This window comes from Perognathus longimembris, chromosome 4 (assembly GCF_023159225.1).
Source record: "Perognathus longimembris pacificus isolate PPM17 chromosome 4, ASM2315922v1, whole genome shotgun sequence".
NCBI classification, from domain to species: domain Eukaryota; kingdom Metazoa; phylum Chordata; class Mammalia; order Rodentia; family Heteromyidae; genus Perognathus; species Perognathus longimembris.
The window spans coordinates 11,305,469-11,311,468 of record NC_063164.1 but is presented as its reverse complement, the minus strand read 5'-3'; positions in this window follow the sequence as shown (position 1 = coordinate 11,311,468).

Sequence of the window (6,000 nt, the reverse complement as noted above, 5' to 3'; positions counted from 1 at the left end):
CTTATCTCCAAATACCACACTGGGAGTTGAGTTTTGAACACATGCATTTTTTCGTGGGAGGGGGGAGTTGCACACAAATGCATTCCATAACAATGTACAACACCTAAATGGTGACCATTTCTAGTTTATCTTTCAAGATTTTCAAAGACTTTGTCAAGTTAGGCACAGGGCCATCCCAACATTCACTTTGATAACTTCTCATTCTATAATGGCCGAAGACTGGCAAGGAATCCACCAGAAAAATCCAACAAAGCTCATAGTTTTTGTCAATAGTCAAGCAAATGTGTCCTTGGGAAGATAACTACTTCATAATTCAACTCATTAGGAATATGTCTTGGGGAATCCTATCTGGGTTGTCCCCTTGTTTACCCTCCTGAAAAGAACTATCAAACCCATTATAAGTCTCTCTCTGCTTTCTAGAGATACTAGTTCTCTAATTAACATGTCAAATCCAAATTGTTGATGGGCACAAAGAGATCATCTACTCAATCTACCTCAAAATTCTAAATCATACCTAGCTACTGCAATGCCCACTAATCGCTTAGTGCTTTGGATTTTTATTAGGAAAGAGTGTTTGTCACTCATTTGGGCATTCTTTCTTATTTTTTCTTCTAGAGGTAGTAGGCTTTTAATCTCATTTTTTTTGTTACATTAACTTTGCATGTCACATATTGTGATTGAAATACACACCTCCTCCATAGGCTCATGGTTGAGAAATCGATGCCTAGGGGATGAGGCAGGGGAGGGTTTGTAAACGAAAGGAGATGAAGCATCCTCGGAGTCACTGAGAACGTGTGCTTGAGAGCTACAGCTTGACCCCATGAGGTTATCAACTTTGTTCTTCCACTCCCTCCCACACCATGATGCTGTGCCTCAGTACTGCCCAGAAGCAACTGAGGCAGCTGGTTTGTGGACTGACACCTCTGAGACTGTGAATGCCAAGAAGTCTGTCCAGCTTTTCAGTTGTTCTCTCAGGTGTGTCGTTACAATTAAAAAGTCTGATTAATGCAAAAGCTTCCAGTCTATTTTGTGGTTCTTGAGGGCAACATACTTACTTTACCACTTCCATTCTGGCTTCCATTCCTTTCCTCAAGGGTAGCACCCCAGTGCCTTGCACTAATATATGTCTCTCCGTAAAAGATTTTTCAAGTTGCATTGGACTTCTGTTAGGGCAACTTCGGGAGCTACATGTGGGTTGACTTGTGATTGTGTGATGTCCTAATAAGCCCATCAGAAGTTGAAATGCCTTAGTGACAAACTAGGGGCACAATGTAAGATGATCTTTGTGCACTTGAAGTTTCGTTGGAGACAGGTATAGGAAGGAACACACACCACGTGGCAGATTAAAACCACATGGTTTATACCATCCCCTGAAAGTTTAATAGCTATTTCTCCCTTCATGTTCAAGCTGCTTTCTGGAGTTACCGCCTCTATGACATATCTGTGTTCTCTTCAAGTTTTTTTAGCCCTCCACTGTTTACGTTCCCTTTGCTACAGTCACTGCTCTCTGTGTTCATGATGGGATCCTGATGGATACAGTTTGTCACCCTGAGTTGGAAATCTGTCCGCCCTCTGGCTCTCATGTACCTTTGTCCTAGGCATCTGAAGTTGTTAGTATCTCCGGCTCATCCAAGCACAACCAGCACCACAGCACCGAATTGGGGATACGCGTGCTATTCTTTGCAGTGTCAAAACAATCAAAATCTCTACAGATATATTGTGGCAGAAAGTAGGAGAGTTGACACAGTCCTGAACCTCCACTTAGAAGGTACAGTCTTGGCTCTGTGGAGTAAAAGGAATCTGCCTCTGGCAATCCTTGCAGCCTGGCATAAAGACAGCTACCTTCATGAGGTCAGTCACTGCTGCCCAGCTCCCAGGGTGGCACGCTTCTTCTCAGTAAAGATACAGCGTCAGGACAGATGCTGGATAGATCTACCACTGGTGGCACTCTCATATCACACTTCTAGGAATCCGTGGGCATTTTTTACCATCTGTTTTCCTCTGTACACGCTACATAGAAAAGATAAATATGAGTGTGACCAACTGTACCACCCCTGCATCTCTAAGTCTTTTGAGGTTCTTCAGTGGAAAAGCTTAGAGGTGCAAGTATATTGGTATTTAAATCCATCAATAATAATATTTTCTGGGCACCTGCTATATTCAGGCATTGACAGAAAGATGGGAAGATAATGAGACATAAAGGCTGCCCTCAGGAATGATTTTCCCACCTCTGGAAATGGACAGGAAGTAGAAGTAGATACACATGGTTAAACTGTAGTATAATCATTAAGTAGTATTGAATATAAAATTAAGTGACATGGGGTACAGCATGCAGGAAGACAGGGTCACTCTTTTAGAAAAGGCTCTTGAGAAGGCACTAAATATATTTTTCTGGAGTTGGCTTGACACTATTATCAACACAACCCAAAGATTATTACAGTGGGATAACATATGGGTTCATCTTCTTATTCTTTTCATTTTTCAAACTCTTTAATGTACTTTCTCTAGTTTTGTGTTTTAAAGAGGTTTTGGCTTATGGTTCTTTCAAGCAGAAGTTCCTCTTCCATCTCAACAGCCTCCCTTTTTATGTATTTCTGAAAGTCAGCTAAAAGTGACAGTGGTAGGAAATGATGCTTTATCACTTTATAGTTGTATGAGCTGAGCCCTCTGATTCAGTTTCTCCACAAGTAAAATGGAAATGACAAGATTATCTGCTGAATAAGGTTCTAAGAACTACCTGCATTGAAGAGAAATGGTGCCTGTATCTAAACACATAGTAAGAACTCAAAAAATATTAGCATTGATGTTAATAATAATATGACAAACTACAAACACTATAGCATTTATGGAGCACCTATTGTGTGTCAGGCCCTATGCTAAACATTTGAAGAGATTCTTTCATCCACCCTCCCCTTAATGAGGACACAATTTTAATTTGAATTGTTTTAGTTACCAATATTCACAGTCATGCATCAGAATAGCAAGTATACATAGGTATGAATCATTTATAACTTCATTAGTGATTCATTTCTGAAATTCTTTTGGATCCTTCCACCTAGAAAACCACCACTTATATTATATTTTAATGTCATGAACTTGGGTCCTTCTCCAAAACTAGAGAAAAACTTTGACTCCTCAAAAGCAGTTCAGTCTTGGTTTTACTATTTTACCCACTGGAACTGAAGCTAACCCCAGTTCTGACTTCAGATAAGACATCTCATTTGTCAAGTGAACTAATTACTGCCTTGATACTATTATCATCTGTCAAAGAGGTTTCCATTTCAGAAAGAAAGAGAAAGAAAGAAAGAGAGAGAGAGAGAGAGAGAAAGAAAGAAAGAAAGAAAGAAAGAAAGAAAGAGAGAGAGAGAGAGGAGAGAGGAGAGAGGAGAGAGAGAGAGAGGGAGGAGAGAGAGAGAAAGGAGAGGAGAGGAGAGAGAGAGGGAGGAGGGAGGAAGGGAGGAAGGAGAGGAAGGAAGGAAGGAAGGAAAAGGAAAAAGGAAAAAGAAAAAAGAAAATGAGGACTTTGAGAAGGAGAAGAAAGAAACTATAGAGAAAAGTAGAAGTATAATTGACCTTGAATCTTCTCTGCACTGGGAGTCACCTGTGGAGTACTTTTTAACTTAAAGTTGCTTTCAGTAAAATGTTACTTACTCTGGTTCATCCAGATAAAACTAGATCGAAGAAAAAAAAAGCAGGCTGAAATAAGAGAAACAGGAGATAAACTTTTGGTCATGATTTCTATAAATTGCCTGGGGCTCTTGACACTATATTTATCCCACTAAGTTCAAGTTCAGACCATAAATACAGTAACCGAGAGGAGCCAGATAAAACTAACGTACAGGCTTCTGAGACTCAAGGAGGGATGTAAGTCACACAGCAACGTCAGTCATGCTCATTTTCTGCGTCATTCCCTCTCCGGGGACAATTTTAAATCATCTATGAGTAGACAGTTCAGTTAACTCACAGTAAAATATTTTAAATATTTTTGTCAAATAGTTATATAAATAAAACAAATGAACTTCAAGCATCTTGATCTCCTTTAGGGACATTTTCTTGCCTATGTTCTTTCTCTATTAGCAAGATGGCAAAAGTCATTCCAGAGTGGGTTGACTATCCTAACTACATTTGCGTTACAAGCTTGGGGTCCCTGCCCCCCTCCCCCAACCTCACATGCATGCGCATTCCATCCACTGAGGTAGTCGCTGGCATTTCTTGAGATTCTCTCTTTTTAATGCCTAAATTCCATTTCACTTTTCCTAAAGCATTCTAATTTCCCTGTGGCAGTTCCTATTCTGTCATGTGGGGTATCATGTGTTATCTTGGCAGCAGGGTGATTCTGGGCACCTGCCCCTCAGCAAATTCAAAGAGAGGTTGCCTTTGTCTACCTTCTCCCTGCGCATAGCCAGGCCTGATTCTGAGATCAATCCCGAGCCACTCACATCGAAGCTCAGCAGCCTTTGGGACACAAGATGCCAAGAGTGATCTCACCATATCAAATCATATGGTCCATTGTATGGCATGGAGCTACCTTTTCTGGAGCGTCAATGGTGTAGCTCTGTATAGCTGGCAGTTTCTATACAGAACATTCCTCTGTAGTCCTGCTTCTGGAACTACCGAAGTCCTGCCCTTCTTTTTCTTTGTTTCTCTCTTACCCTCTCCTCAAGAAAATAGGGCAGAGAACATCACAGGGAGAAGGGGGAGGGGGAGGAAGTAATGAAAGACCAATAAATACTGGCCCCTTAATGTATTAAAGACATCCACCCATGTTCTTTCTCAACTTATTTATCATGAAACACCAAATTGGGCCATAATGACAAAATATTTACAGGTTTTAATCCCTTTATGACTAGATCAAGAGAAAAGTTACTGGGGTTCAAGATGGCCACACAGATAACAAGCAAAATACAAGCATGAATTGGTACTGAAGATAAAACAAAATAAGCCCATTTGCCTCATCTGTCCTTAGTTAAGCTCAAAAGTCATTCATTTTAGAGGTCACACCACTGAGCAAGACGCTAACAGCTTTTTAATAGGTACAATACCACCTCTGTCATGTGGGTTATGATAACAGTTGCCTACGCTACTTCACAGAAACTTAAAGGCTGTTTTGCTAAAAATACTGACTCTTTACTGGAACCTATATATAACTGATGGGTGACTAAAAAAAGATGAAAGGTTTGGCATTTCTCTCTTCACACTGTCTGTCTCCTTTGATGGCTTTGATGTCTCAACCCCTGAGTCAGACTCTACTTGATTCTGTCTTTAGGTATGCTGATCACTTCTTTTGTCCAAGACAGGGTTAACTTGGCCTATTGCCTGTGGTAGTAAATGTATTTCTGCTATTCTGCTTTTATATTTTCATGGCAGCTCACGCTATAAATCAGCCATAATACATATAATATATATAATAGCTATAGACAATAAATATATATTATATACAAAATATACATCTATAGCTATCACACACATGTATACATGTATGTACACATATAATATATATATTTCTCACACATATATGTGTATGTATGTATATATATGTATATGTATATATACATATGCCAAACTACAAGTCAAAATAATTAAGCAAGGCAATGCCTTCAGGGACAGAAGAAATGGAGTAGTTCCTAAGTCACAGCCTTTGAGTCCAACCAAGTACAAAGCCAGAATGCTTGCACTCAAGAATAAAACCATCTTTTCCAAGCACCCCTATGACCCCCATACCACTGTGTATGCTGCCCTGAACAAGTTAAATAAAAGCCTGCTGCTCCCCCTGTTCAGCAGTGAAGCTGATCGGTGTTAATTTCCTTCTTTTCCCATGAAGAAGCTTTGTTCCTCTTGATCACAATGTGTGAATTGGTATCATTTCTGTTGTTCCATGACACAAAAATCCACCATTTTCTCTCTCTCCTTTCCTTCCTTTTCTTCTTCCTCCCTCTTTTCTCCTCTATCTCTCTCTGACTCTCATGCTCTCACTCTCAGTTCCTTTTTTATATTAATGCC